Source organism: Mesoplodon mirus (assembly GCF_964341445.2).
Source record: "Mesoplodon mirus genome assembly, chromosome: 7".
Classification (NCBI taxonomy): domain Eukaryota; kingdom Metazoa; phylum Chordata; class Mammalia; order Artiodactyla; family Ziphiidae; genus Mesoplodon; species Mesoplodon mirus.
In genome coordinates this window covers 133,984,856-134,000,468 of record NC_138983.1, presented here as the reverse complement: position 1 = coordinate 134,000,468, position 15,613 = coordinate 133,984,856, and the positions used below count along the sequence as shown (strand labels likewise).

At 45.3% G+C, this 15,613-nt stretch overlaps 1 protein-coding gene across 3 annotated transcripts in view; it reads left to right on the top strand.

Annotated features, from left to right (window-relative positions):
- The window catches only part of KIRREL3 (kirre like nephrin family adhesion molecule 3), a 543,536-nt gene that overhangs the window by 82,654 nt on the left and 445,269 nt on the right, over nt 1–15,613 (top strand). The window lies entirely within an intron of this gene.

Here is a 15,613-nt window from a genome sequence, read left to right as displayed (position 1 = left end):
AACCCCACCCCAATCCTGCTGGGACTCTGAATGGTTTGGGCTCCTCCATGGGTGCCTGGGCCTGGAAGCAGCCCTCCAGGGCTTCTTTCCTGGTCTCTACTGAGTCTTCCCACTACCCACCGGGGCAAGAAGAGGAGATTCCTTCATAATAATCCCTCTGCCGCCACCTCCATCTCTCACGCCTACCACTTCCTGGGGGTGTGTCCACATGTAAACTCATTCCTCTTGGAGCGGGTAAGAGCGAGGCCACAGAAATCTGGGCTGGAGCCTTCCCTTCTCTGGCTGTCAGTGGCCAGCAGGGCGCAGAGGTAATTTAATGGTTGAGCAGCCTTAACGCTAGAATGCCCTGCTCAGTGTCTGCCACAGAATCCACATCGGATTGGGCCATATGGAGACTTCACCAACAGATGCACTGGATGCGTCCCTCTGTTGCAAAATCTCCATTAGGTTTTTTTAATTAAACAAATATCAGTGTTTCATTCGGGATGAGAAGCAGTTTTCTGATTGCAACAACCATGCCACTTTCAAAAAAGCAGCTCAGCATAGGGACTGCCTTTCCTCTGGGTGCCTCCTTCCCCCTTTGTAGCTCCTACTCAGAGAGGAAGGGTAGACCTGGGAATACGTGATCATCGTTGTCATCGGCAGTATCCCGAGCTCTGCCATACCTTGGAGCTTCCTGCTTCTCGTTGCTTCCCCTGCCTCCCTTCCCCTCCACCCCACCTTCTTCTGATCACAGTGACTCCCCCACCCCCCAACAGAGGGTAAATTACAGGAGAAGTGAGAGTGGCCCAGGGCAGTTGCAGAGGGAATTGTAAAGACCAGCCTTCCTTCTTCTTGGCTATTGGAACACATATCTTTGTGTCTTGCTCACTGCTAAGCCCAAGGGCCCGGGGCAGAGCCACTGCAGGGCTCCTTCTGCTTCTGGTATCATCTGATAGCAAGGACACTCCACCAGAGGTGTCCCCTCGACCAGCTAAGTGGAGCCAGAAGTGTTGAACACTTACTGAATTCCATCAGAGTACATACACTGTTTCCTGGGAAGTGGGGCAGGAAACAGTGGCTGACGTGTTAACATAGATTCGTTCTTTGGGGCTTGGGGCCCGACCCACCTGCCTTAGTAACCATGTGACTGTGAGGATTGTGAGTCTTGGAGAGGCTGACAAACTTGCCCAATGTCATCATCCACAAAATGGGGATACTATTATTTACCCCATGGGCTTGCGCTAAGAATTGAATGGGTTAGTTTATGAAAATCCCTCAACAGGGGTCTGGGCCTTCGTAAGCTCTCCGTAAGTAGTAGCAATGTGTATCATGAAAACGCCCCACTGACCACAAGTCTGCCCATAGGCGCCTCAAAACCTTGTTATGGGGCTTCCCTGGTGGCGCAGTGGTTGAGATTCCGCCTGCTGATGCAGGGGACGCGGGTTCGTGCCCCGGTCCGGGAAGATCCCACATGCCGCGGAGCGCCTGGGCCCATGAGCCATGGCCGCTGAGCCTGCGTGTCCGGAGCCTGTGCTCCACAATGGAAGAGGCCACAACAGTGAGAGGCCCGCGTACAGCAAAAAAAAAAAAACCTTGTTATGCCCCTTGTCATCCAGATGGACGACTACAAAGTTCCAATCGAGGATTTCAAGACCTTTCTACTTGTTAGCCACCAACTCCAAAAAGGCTTTAAAATCCCTCCAGATGATCCCTTCTTTGCAAAGCACTCCTTGGTTGACCGCTTCCTCTTCTTTTCAATGAGGGCCTTTATACCAAGGGCTGTGCCTCCATCAAATAGCTGCCCCCTTTCCCTTCTTGAGCATGAAAAGCCCACCTCCATGGAGGTCTTTTCAAAGTCTGGATGCTTCTGGGAGTGGAAGATGAACCCGTATATCAGTTGCAAGGCACAGACACATGGTAAAGGAAAGGATATCTGGTGGTAGACTCTGGGCTGAGTCAGTTTGTTGCTTTGAGTTCAGGTAGAAAATTTAGGGTGATTTTAATGACTCTGAAATGTTTTATCTTTTACGACCCCCAGAACTGCTGCTCTGGCACCTTCACAAATTGCCGGCTTTCCATCCCTTGCTCCCTGCCATCTTCAGTTAATGCAGGGTCCATTAGGACTTGAGAAACTTATTATTGCAGTAAAAAAATATAGCCTATCCATATCACAGACCATATATCTGAATCTTGCCTAACACCCTCCAGGGATTAATACATATTTTAACCCAGTGTTTTACAATGCCGATGCTTCGACCCCCTACACAGCCCTTCCCGCCGATGCTAAGACAATAGAAGCAAAAGGTCATCTCTGAGGTCAGGATGCCGCCTCTCCTGGGTTTTTGGAGAACAAAGCGCATCTCCCCTCCTCTGGCAGGCCTCCCAGGAGACACCACGCCTCCTGAAAGAGTGGAAGACACCACGGAGAAGGGGACCATCGTGACCCCAGTCAACAGAGCCTGTTCTCAGTTGTAAATTACCCATGGGGGGTGCATGTGCGTGGGGTGTGTGTCTAAACTGAGATCACCATCTCATCACCAGAGCCACCCCTCGGGACCTGGTGCTCAGCTGGTGCTGAAGGAGCAGGTTCTGCCTTCATCCTGTGAACACCTTGGGTGAGCTACACAGCGTGCCTGGTGTTTTCTCCAGCTACGAAGAGTGCTTGCTCTTTTGCTTTGAGGAAATATCAAGCTAGCGAAGTCCACACTCAAGCCCATGGCCATTTATCCATGATCAAAAAAGCCCGCAGCTGGGACCTAGGCTTTAGTTCCACAACCCCCTCTAACCACTTCCTCTCCATCCCCACCCACTCCCTGCCCCAACATGGCTAATTTCTACTCAGCCTTCAGAGCTCCACACGCCGGCCATTTCTCTAAGGATGCCCCCCCATTCCCCCTCAGCCCCTGGAGGATGCAGATTACATCTCCTACCCTTCAGGGTCATGGTTCCCTGTATCTTCATAGTGCTCATCTAATTTGTAATTACATGTTTATGTGACTTTTTCCAACATTCATCTCTCTACTTAGATTACAGGTTCCATAAAAGAAGGAACTATTCTAGTTGATCTGTTGCAGAATCCCCAATTTCTAGTAATAGGACACACTTAACTGTGTTGAATGAATGAATGATTTTGAGCAAATTGCTTAACTCTCTTAGCCTTCATTTTTCTTAACAATAGTAACAATAGCCGATGCTTCTAAAGTGCTTACCTTATGCCATGCCTATTCTAAGTATTTTATATAATAATGATAATTAATCTTCCTAACAACCCCATGAAAGGGTCACTGTTATTTTCCCCATATTACATATGAGAAAACTGAGGCACAGAGGGGTTACATGACTTGCTCAAGGTCACACAGCTAGTAAGTGATGGAGCTCCAGTTTGAACCCAGGGAGTCTGACTCTGGAGCCCCTGCCTTGGTTGGACAAAGTGATCACAAAAATCTCTTTAGCTCTTGGTGTCTGTGAATTTAGAAGCTACCCATTGTCATATCCACCTAGATTCATTTATTTAATAACTATTTATCAAATGTGTGTTATGTGTCTGGGAACTGGAGCTACCACTGTAAACAAAACAAAGATTCCTGGAACTTGCGTTCTGATGAGGAGAGTCAGCCTAGTAAACAAACTACACAGCAGATTTGGCCAGTTAGATAAGAAGTGCTACAGAGGAAGATAACCCAGGGGAGAGGTTTGGGGGTCTTGTGGGTGGTGGTGTAATTTCATGTCAGGTGGTCAAGGTAGGTTCTGTCGGAAAGGCAACACAAGAGTAGCGAGCTGAAGACAGTGGGGTGGGGGGCGGGCCATGCAGAGACCCCCCCAAGGGAAGGGCCTGGACGGGATGGAGAACGTGCAGAAAATGAGTGGGAGAGAGAGTGGGACAGGCGAGGCTGGGAGGTAGCAGAAGCCAAGTCCTGCTGGCTCTGTGTTCACCTCCATCACTTTACGCTCGTTTTCTGCTTACGAGTTCGGTGCACCATTCCATTAGACTACGGGAAAGATGCATCCATCTCTGTAGCCCCCAGAGTCAGCTCTGAGCCTTGCCACGGCTGGTACTCGGAGCACGTTTTGAATTAATGCTAGAACTGGTAGAAGAGCCCCAATCCTAGACTTCTTCTGTTTTCTTAATTTTGTTGCTGAAGTTCTCTTCAGCTTGATAACCTGTCCTTTCAACGAAAGGTTCCTTGCCTGGCCTGGAATCTGCAAAATGTCAGATGTCTTTTTCTGCTATTTCACTGTGTTATGTGCCATTGGCAGTGACCTTCCATTTCAACGTCCTCTGTATTGCAGCCACCCCCAAAGTGTGGAGGAGACTATGATAGTCTTTGGTGAATACAGTCATAGCTATATTTGTCACAGATAATGATTGGATCAAATGCAGAGCCCTCCCTCTCCGGAGATAGCACAGTCTTCAGTGTAGATGTGGGAGTACGTGGAGCTTAAGATCAGTCACTGTGTCCAAACATTGGAGGGTCTGGGGATAGAGTGCAAGGGCATTTCCAACTGGAAGAGATATAACTTTGCACTTTGACCAAATCTCAAGTTGAAATTCAAGTCCAACAGCAACTGTAATAGTGACACCCCCTACTGGTAGGTTCATTGACTGTGTGCCGGGCCCCATGTGGGTGATTAGACACACGTCAGAGAGGTGCCTTCATCTGAAAAAATAAGGAAGCTGTGGGTTCCTTTGTAGACTTGCTTCCCTCTTCTGAACCTTTCATCATGCTTTTCCTATGTGGAATGGAATAACTCAGAAGTAGAAAACTGGGGTTCAGCCAAACCACTCTGATTTCCCTTCATGGCCCCCAGAAAGGCAGAATAAGTCATGACAAGGCAGATGTCCCAGAAGATTTCCATCATGTCCCTGAGGCCAGATGCAGCCTCATACGTACGTGGGGCTACAGAGGAGAGCTCTAGGGTCTAAAGGGATGGTAAACTTTCAGGATTTAATTTGTTTTATAATGTGTACAATTCACATCGTCTGCTTTTAATACTATTCCTGATTATTAGTGAATATAATGCTCCCATACATGCTAAAAACAATGAAAGAAAATGAGATCTGAAGCAAAAACACTGTTTCCTGCAGCAGGAGAATCCCCATCTGCTTATCTGCTGGAAGGAGAGTCAAGTTATGGGCAGCGGCAGCGAGGAAATCGTTTGTAAGTTCCTCACCATCTGGGAGGCTCTGTGACTTGTCTCTTTGGTAGTCATCTTACTGTTAATACCTCCCTTTTCTGAGCCTCAGTTTCCCTCTGTTGATGAAAGACTAAGGATCCCAGTTCTTTCCCGGCCTCCCTACCTTTGAATGATTCCCTTTAGCAAAATCCACGCCACCAACAAAAAGACCTCGGCAGCCACGCAAAGCAGAATAACTTTGATTTCAGAGACTGGGAGCCACGTCTTTGAACCTCCTGCCTCTTGAGTGGTCATCGGACAGAAAGAGGCCCATCAAAAAGTCTTCAAAGGAAATGGAGGGCCTGAGGAGAAAGAGGACCGGTGTCTGCAGTGAGAGGACCTGGAGAGGGGCAGGTCGGAGCTGGTACCCACCGCAGTGTGATTGCAGCCTAGGGCTCTGCACACCGCCCAGCCTTGAAGCCCGCCTGGCATTTTGTTCTACAAAGCTTCTGGTTTAGCAGATAAAACGATTTTTGACCCAGAGACCTGAACTGACAACTTTGTGTACAAACCCCAAACAGAATCGCCCTGTCAGCTCTTTCTTCCCCACCACACTTCCCACGCTGCTGCACCAGGGTTTTTGCACTGCTGGGTGTGGACGAGGGAACCCTGGGGTCCTTCGGGGAATTATATCCCCCCTGAAGCAGCTCCCCAGCCTCCCAGCATAGAGTGACAGCCGGTTGATAGGGCTCCGTGTTGTCAGGTCGTGGAGATGCGCGAGAGCTCCATTTCACACACGTCTCCAGTGTTTTGTAAAGGTTCACAGTCAGACAGGTTAGACAATGGTGGTGCCTTTCAGCAACTGAATCTTAAACCCATCCAGCATGTAGGCTGAGGCTGGCGATGTGATTGCAGGTCACAAGCACAATGGTCCAATAGGGCCTGAAAAGAAAGACCTTCCCTCCCCACTCTCTGACCCCTGGGCAGGGAACAGTAAATGCCACACATGGGCTCCTCAGCTTGGAATCCCAATGAAAAAGGGCATATAGGGCATATAGGAAGTGCCTATCTAGTGTGTTGATGAATTGCAATTATTTAGGGCTGTTTACGTCTTTGATACCATTTTGCAAATGAGAAAATAGGGCAGGTGAAGGTTAGAGGATTTCCATTCATCTCACAGGAAGCCTGTGTACATGGTTGAGACCCGCAGCTAGCAGCCCCCTGTATAAGCCCCTCCTTCATTAAAAAACATTAACCGTCCTCACCCCACCCCCCACCTGTGCATGACAAGTCCTGCCCTCTAGGATGGAACCCTCTGAATCAAACCTAGCTCGGCCTCTACAAATTGAGCAGTGTGGCCCTAGAGCCATCCATCCAGCAGTGATACAGAGTGGACACTAGGCGTAACACAGCCCTTTTTGCCCACCCAGGGAATGACCCAGACGCCCTCAGCTTCTCCTTGGAAACATTGCCACAAATATCTATCTGAAGATGGGTTTGTACATTACCTCCTATATCTGCATCATCATCTTCATCATCATCATCATCATGATCATGTCAATTATTTTTTATCTACTTGACAATAATACTTGGAGCTGTCCTAGATACCTTCAAAGAACATTTTCACAGTTTCTGTTCTCTGGGTGGGGTCTTAACGTCTCAGAGGGATAGCATCCATGCTTACAGATGCAAAGAGAACGTTACAAACATTGAGTGAACATGGACTAAAAATAGATAAGGCAAGATTAAATATGTACATTATGCAAACCTCCCCCTCTTGACCACCTCCCCCCTCCAAGCTATAGATGTGCTAAATGATAGCAGGGGGCAGATTTTCTTGGCCCAAGTAAGAACAGTCTTATAAAACAGATGATTTTTTTCCCTGCTTGTCAAAAACATATATAGAGAGTCATCAGTGGAAAGCCATCAGCAGCTGAGCTAAGAAGCGTGGCTGAGAAATTTTAAGGAAATATTATTAGGAATGACCTCTTATTCACAAAAGATTTTGCGACCGAAAATCTGTTCTGTTGATGTTGCTTCAGACCAGGTCTCTTTTATCAACTGTAATATCCCTAAGAGTAATCAGTCTGATTGGCGTCAGAGACGCAGTAAATATCAAGGCACAGTTTAACCGACAACAGCAAAATAGCAAGTAATCATAAATGTGTGGGCCTTTGGCCAAAAAAAATGCAAATGTTTACCTTGAATGTTGATTTAAACCACCTAGATTTTGCGCCAAATGAAGCTTGAAATGTATCATCTGAAGTACAGTGTCCAACAGATAAAAATAGTCCTAAATGCTTTGCCTTTGTATGAAAAAGATGTTTCCAAGGGGATGGTCCTCTTAGAGCCAGGCAATTTGCTCTATGCCATTTTCATAAAATCATAGTATTTTCAAGTTGCAAAGGACCGTCGGGGTCTTATAATCCAGCCGCCTCCCAATGCAGAAACCCCTGCTTAAGAATTACCTCCAGGCCGGGCTTGAAATATGCTATCTACCCAGGGCAGGTCTATTATAGGGTCACCTTGGGGAGGATCGATTCTGTTCCAGGGTGAACCAAGGGACTGCGTTCATTGTTGGGCACCTGAAGCTGATGTGAGCCTCCAAATCAAGGTTCACAAATAACCCAGTCTCCCTAGAGGAGGTAGCAGGAGGACTGGTGATATTTGGAAATTTCTTTGGTAAGACCATCTTCTTATTTTTCCAGCTGGCAGCATCCATTGTCCTGCTGACCTATTAAGGTGATTACAGAAAGTGTTGGTGGCCCAATATATCTCATTTCCATCATTGCCAGCCTCCTGCAATCACAGCCCCTGGACATGTCATAAATCCAATAGACTGAATGGCTCCAGGAGCTCAGCAAAGAGGCTGCAGCTTTCTTGTTTCCACTTAGGCCAGGGTTATGAGTAGTAATAAACTCAGAAGTCAGGTCCAGAAGTGTGATAATAGGGGGAAATGAAAAAGGGTTCGAGAAAGAAAAGCAAAGCCAGAAAAATGCTCAGCGTTCCTTGCTTTGCTGAGTTCTCAAATTCATTAGCAACCCCAATTATTCAATTCCTCAATTTTAATCTCTAATTAATCACTGCCACAGACACTATATCTATGGTGGGTGGAACTTAAGTGGCCTCTTCTTAATAATTGTGCAACTATGATCCCTGCATTGTTAACCCAGAAAAAAAGAGAAAAAAAAACTTTATTAAATAAAAAGAAAGAAAAGAAAACCATGAATGCCTAAAGCTCATACCAAATGGTAATTGCAGAGAGACAGTATTTCCCTCTAAATATAGAAAAGATGACTACAAGGCTTCTAGCATTTTCCTATAATAATTTCTTAAATCAAAAGCATATTTGCCGATTTGAGGATGTACCCCACAGCTATTCTTTCTGGAATAATTAGACAAGCTAGAAAACAACAGGCAGAGGTACAGTATGTTGCTGGCTGAATGATGAGACTATTTTTTGCTTATTTCACAAGGTTGAAGAATCCGGGGCTTCCATTTAAAAAGCTTATTATTCAGATGAAGTAATGAAATAAATATAGACAGAGATGTTGGATGAAGCATTTTGGTAACCAGATTTCTGTTTATTTAAAGAAAAACTCCCTGAGAGAGGGAAGGCACATCTACATAGCCTCAGAAGGAAATGTGATTAAAACACAGGTAGGAGGAAAATAGAACACAAAAGTGCATCTCTTCCACAATGATAGGCATGTAAGAACTAGATTGTTCCATACAGGATACCGGAAGGGAGCTGCGTCCTAGTGTTTGCCCAGCATCTGTCCACTTCCTAACACGCTGCATTGTAGTTGTCGGTTTTCTCACTCATCTGCCCCATTAATTGTGGACTCTTGAGGGAAAGGAGTGTGCCTTTCACTTTTGTACCCACAGGAATTAGCACCTTGCCTGACACGCAGCAAGTACCAAGTACGTTAAACAAATCTGCTGCATTAGGCAGTTATAGTTAGGAGTACATTCTTTTGAATTCCCTTTTGTAAAGTCTTAAACTAATTTTATGAAATGCACACTTCAAAGTCATGAGAGAATGTATATTACATACATACATGTACATGTGTGTATATACATATTTCAAATAGGTTAACTTGACCCAAAGAATCAAACTAAGAGTAAGCCAGGAATTTTAAGCAATGGGAAGGAAACTCTTCCTCTATAGGAGAGACACAAAAGCATGCTCCTTCTGGCCGGAACTGGGTGTCTTTTGTCAGTTATGTAGACCCCTCCACCCAGCGGGTATTTCCTTGCCAGGGTCAACCATAGCTCCTTTAGGTGGCCCCATAGCTCTGTGCACACTCCACCAAGGTAACACCATCGGACCAAGGCTCTGTGGGTGTTTCTGACTGGAGGGTGACACCCAGGGGCCAAGATGTGCTTTGTGGACCCCAGAGTGCTGGGCATTGGAGGTGTTACTCATCGTCCTGTGGGGGAAAAGAATGGGGCTGCAGAGGTTCTGTTCCAAGGCTCTTGAAATGTTTCCCACTGCAGTAGGGGTGTCACAAGAGCCACTTGGCAACCAGCTGGGGTCACTGCAGCTGTGAATTATAAGATGGCATCAGTGCCAGGCAAACTCATTGGTTGTTTCTTTGCTTCCAGTAGGACAACCAATTATTGAAAGAGTTTGCACTGGGCACCCTCAAGATGCATATATTTTATTGAGACCGTCAAGTGAGGAAAGGACTTTTTTAGTCTCTATGCTCAAGAAGTTTATAGTCATGTAGGGGAGATGAGTTAGAATTACAAATCCATGCTTGGGGCTGGTCAGCAATTCGTCAGCATCATATGATGGCAATAGACACCCAGTAGGGTCATAATTCAGATAATCTTATGGGGTATCAAGGGCTTTTAGCCCCAAAAGAGGTTCCCTGCAAGTTTATGACTGTCCCAAGCTATCACCCATTCTTTCTCCAGTCAACATCCTGTTTCTTTGCTGATCGAATTGACCCTGAGTGCCCTCTGACTCTCCGCATATCCTTTCCCGAGAAAATGGGGCTTGATTTGCTGTGACTGTGGAGATTTTTCAGACTAGCAACTAGCTGTCTCCTCTTCGAAAGCCCCCTGCTCCCCAAGGGAAAGTGGACAGCTTCTTGCCGCAAGGGTGAAGATGAATCCTTTGTCAGCTTTTCCCACAGAAAAGAAAAATGATGAGAACTGAACACTAAAAAGAATCTGTAACTTGAAGCAGGTACCATGTACTGGTTTGAGCCAATATCCCAGCAACTGTCTGTTGGTTCCATATTTTGGTCTTTGCCATTGATTTCTACCTTGAGTCTCCTCCAGGTCCCTTTCTTCTCTCCTCTCCTCTCCTAACTTGCCCTCTTTTCCTATAGTTTCCAAGAAAAAGCAGCTACTTGACTTAACTTGCAGTTATTTTGAAAGTGTCTTTAAATAAGTGCAATGCATTCCTTCCAACGGAATACTCTGGAAGAACTCAACAGCCCTGAAGATATACAATCAATACTTTGCCTGAACCATTGATACCCTTGCCCATCACTTAAATATCATTACAGGAAAGATTTCAACAAGATCACGGCATATTATACTTTAAAGTTTGACTTTAAAGTATGCCTGGGCCTTGCTGAAAGGCATTAGTAATGGAATTCTTTATCTCTGAGGTTAATTTATTCTGAGGAGAATAGGGCCATTATCTTAAATCTATTTTTTTTCCAACAGAGAAAACAGTCCTCAGAAGTCCAGCACTTATAAAGAAATCATTGTTTAATTACTTTTTTGTTTAACCCTTTGCAGAAGGAAAGGGAGTGGGAATGCATTATTGGCAAATGAATATACATTCCTATTGGGTTGCCATCAATAGACTTCCAGTATTTCTTTTCTTGTCATTTCTATTCCTATGCTTCTCTGCATTTCTCACATACAAGAACTCTGCAGTCAAGGAAACCTGAGTTGTACTGAATCCACTTTCTTTTTGAGCATGGGTGATGAAGTGGTCTTTGGTTTGAAGAATGTAAGTGATCGGTAACTGGGGGATTAGTGTTCTGGTGTTAGACTCCATACTTGGTGTAAATTAGACACGCAAGAGCTGTGTGTTGACACACCTGGGAACAGACACACTTGCCTGTAGCTCCTTGACTCTGGCAGGGTATCTCCACTGTGCAAAACACCTGGTTCGAAGAGTAGAGAAAATGGTCTATCAACGGACTCCTCCTTTTACGAAACACCAACCACCAAGCAATTAATAGGCACACTATTGCTTCCCTCCCTCCCAGCAAATTTGCTTAGCTGAAGGGCAGTTTGGGATTTGTAGAAGGAGACTTGAGCTCTAGGAAAGACTCTAAGAAGATGCCATATGTCTAGGACCTCTTCCAGGGCCTCTACTTGCTTCTTTTTTTTTATTCTAATATGTAAAACTCAACCACTAGGCCCCCATGACACATTTTGGGCCAGGTTTGGTGATCACTTGTGAACTAAATAGAACCAAATATTATAGAACTTCAGGAATAGCTGCTTTGCTAGCCTTAGGCTTCATCAGCCTCCCTAATCAGCCCTTTTGCTTGCTGGCATCTTTCCCTCATCCCTAGGATTCATCTGGTCAGACATGCCAGTTGGTGAGAATGGCATGGCTTTCCAGAGGTTGAGGGGTGCTCCAACTTTGAGGAAGGTTTGTCTTCCACTACATTCTTGCAGATTGATTAGATGGAAGGAGAAAAGTAGTCACCATTATAATTCCAGGATCAGAGAGTTTATCAGCATTTCACATCTAACTTTCAGCTCCACTCCTTCCCTTCCCTTCCCTTTCCTTCCCTTCCCTTTCCTTTCCTTCCCTTCCCTTTCCTTTCCTTTCCTTCCCTTCCCTTTCCTTCCCTTCCCTTTCCTTCCCTTTCCTTCCCTTTCCTTTCCTTTCCTTCCCTTTCCTTTCCTTTCCTTTCCTTCCCTTTCCTTTCCTTTCCTTTCCTTCCCTTTCCTTTCCTTTCCTTCCCTTTCCTTCCCTTTCCTTCCCTTTCCTTTCCTTCCCTTTCCTTTCCTTCCCTTTCCTTCCCTTTCCTTTCCTTTCCTTCCCTTTCCTTTCCTTCCCTTTCCTTCCCTTTCCTTTCCTTCCCTTTCCTTTCCTTTCCTTTCCTTCCCTTTCCTTTCCTTTCCTTTCCTTTCCTTCCCTTTCCTTTCCTTTCCTTCCCTTTCCTTTCCTTTCCTTCCCTTTCCTTTCCTTTCCTTTCCTTTCCTTTCCTTTCCTTTCCTTCCCTTTCCTTTCCTTTCCTTTCCTTTCCTTTCCTTTCCTGTCAGTTAGGGTACATGACACTTTTTTCTTTTTTTACTGCTATTATCAGAGCTTTTGTGTTTGCTGGTTGCTGGGTCACATTTTACAAGTGCAAATGACTTGGATGACCTCCACCCACTTCTTAGCTATCTTCACATCTACAGAGTGAAAGGCTATAAAGAATTCAGACCAGCTTTTTTTTCATCAGCCTCTCTGGATGATCATTATCCCCAAGTCAAAAAGTCAATGCACTTCCCAAATTGGAGTCATATATGTAGGAAACCTCCATTTTACAAGAATGTAGAACATCTCTTTGGTTTCTTTCCATCCTGGTGGGTCAGTTAGTTTGTAATTGAGTCTAACTGACCTTCTACCTTCTGTTAGACTTTACTACCTAGAGTCACAGGGAACTGAGAAGTGGGAGAGATTTTCCACCTGCTTTTGAATCCCTGCCCCATGATCCATCTTACAGCATCCCTACTGATTGTACAAGATAAGTAGGTTCGGAGGACCATTGGAAAAGGGAGTCTGGATTGTAATCATCAGAATCACCATTTATGTTGGAATTTACATACTCCATGTTCTAAGTTAATGTGCTATTTTTTAAATTGAATATAAGCTATGAAGACTTTGGCTAATCATATTTCTCACCCAATGGACATTGTCACCCATTTAAAAAGAACTCTCTTTTCTATATTTTTTTACCCTTATTTCTGGTCCTCACTCCTATTTCCCTTTCTCTACCCCTAGGTAACTATTCTGTTTAATATATGTCTTTGAATATATATGTAAATATGTAGCATTTCCTATGTGAATGACTTTAATTTACCTAAATGACATTGTACCACATATATAATTCTGTTTTCTTCTTCCACCCAACTCTATGTTTAAAAATTGCTCATATTGTTCATGTTTACCCAGTTATTCTCTCTAATTGATGCAATTATGAAGTTTTATTTCTCCATTCCCTTTTGATGGATCTTTAGGTTGCTTCTATTTCCACTCCCCACTACCATGAACCTGTTTGAGAATTCTGGCATTCATACACCCAGACAAGATTTCTGGGTCTTAGGATAAATAATTTTATTAAGTACCGCAAGATGTATTCTAAAATAATTGACCAGTTTACATTCTCACCAGTAGTTCACAGGGGTTCCATTTCCCCTCCATGTTCACTAACTTTTGGTATTCTCCACTTTTCTAGTTCTTGCTAACCTAATCGGTACAAGTAACATTTCATTGTTACTTTCACTTATTCTCATTACTGATAACTTTGATGTTAAATCTTTACTCTCAACTGTCCACAAGATAGGAAGGAGTAGCATCAAAGAACAGAACCAGGGCCAACAACCTGAGGTTGCCCGAAATGGAACACTTGGGTCTAGAGGGCAGCTGTTCAAACTCCCCAACTTTTCTGAGCTGCAGGCCTCATAATGACTGCTCTACTGCTGCAGGAATTCAGTGACTCGATAGTGCTTGATGGGCTTGGACAACCCAGGCATCTATTCCCCTTCCTCAGCAGAGGCAAAGTTACATGCCCTCCCTGGACCCAGCTGCAACTGGAGGTGTCATACATCAGTGGATATGTGCAGACTCACTTAGTTTAATGTTTCTGTCAAAGTAGCCCACAAGTGCCATCTTATCAGAGGATCAATTTTATATCAGAGGATCATTAAATTCTTTTTTCATGAGAATAAAATGGGCTTTTGCTGCTGTGGTACTGCTGCTCATCTGAAACTGGAGATGAAATCAAAGTGCAAGAGATTTAACCAAATTTTCCATCTTCAGAAAATAAGCTCCACTGTAAATGTATCTTTGATGTGGCATTGTGCAGCACGGAGAGAGGAGAAATAAAAATATCCTAATGGTTCTCTTATACACAAACAGGGGGAGGCTGTAAATTTAACCCTCTGTGGAAGCAGCGTTTCACTCTCCTTCCCACTGGCAGTGAGGTAGGGAGCGGGGTCAGTTAGGAGTTCGACAGGTGAGTGACAGAGGTCTAACCCCCATGAGAGGCCGTGCTGGGGTCCAGTTGAATTGCACATTCATTTGTTACTTTTTTCCCAAATAAGAGAACACTTGGGGAAGGCTTCTGATTTTCTATGAGGGTTTGAGCACCTTCAAGGGAAGCCTTCCTAAGCTGTGTGATCCAGGGCTGGCCTCATTCCAAGACTGACCTCTTCATCTTGGAGTTTCCCATCAGCCTGGGAGGAAGGCTCCACCCCCAACCTAGTGGGCCTGGGGCCAATTTTCTGCTCTTCCCAGTGGGAGCACCTGTGCTCCTCTGGTCCAGCGGCCAGAAGGGATTGTTTTAGTGCTGAAATTGTTTGCGGTCCATATTTGTGAGGCACTTTTCTTAGGCTGATAACTTGGATTGTTGCAAAAACAGGGAATAAAGAGGTCAAGGCACAGCATGCTCAGAGGAGATCAGCACAAGAAAGGCACTTGGGGCCCATTACTCACTGCTGCTCCTTCCCTGACCTTTGCCTAGGGTCCTGCGATTGCAAAGTCCTAGGAGAACAAATGAACAGAGCCAGAAGCATCAAACAGAAGTCATGGTGATGCTTATGAAAGTAGCCCTGGGAGGAGCACAGTACTAAATGTGATTGGGGGTAAGGTGTGTAAACAATAGCAAAGGAGAAAATGTGCTTAGATAAGAAATAAGGAGGAAAACAGACACAGAGATGAAACCCATGGTGAGAGTGAACTCTCAAGTGCTAGAGATTACCGATCGCACCACCCCTCCCCCAGGGGTCTGAGCAGAGTCAGAACTCTGGGTGGCATTAAAGTCCTGGCCAGTTCACACAGTCTCCCATACCCTGGATGGAGGGCACTGAAGCCACTGATGGGACCCACATTCTCCATATATTTTTGTAGGGCATCTGTGCCATTATTCCATCCACTGGGAATACCCCTCACTCTGCCTGCTTCTTAGATTTTGATGTTTTCTCCATTCCGAGTAAAGAGCAGGAGAAGTCTTTAGAAAGCATGCCTGTCAGTGGTCCTGCAAGGGCCGCGGTTACCTGGAGGGGGTGTAGAGGAGAGCCGTGAAGCCTGCTCAAAAGCCCAAAGCCCAATGTTGGGAGAACTCAGAGAAGCCTTCTTACTGGCTCAGCTTTGCTCTGAGATGCTGCCCCTTCTCAGGGCTCATTTCCCCTTTGCAGACTAGCAAAGAGGCAGTTCTGCCTTGGATGCTGTGGGGTTAGTTGCTTAGCTGTCCAACCACCTGGCAGTGGATTAGAGCACTCACGGTATCCTGGAGAATTACGTCTCTGTGATTAATGGAGGCTT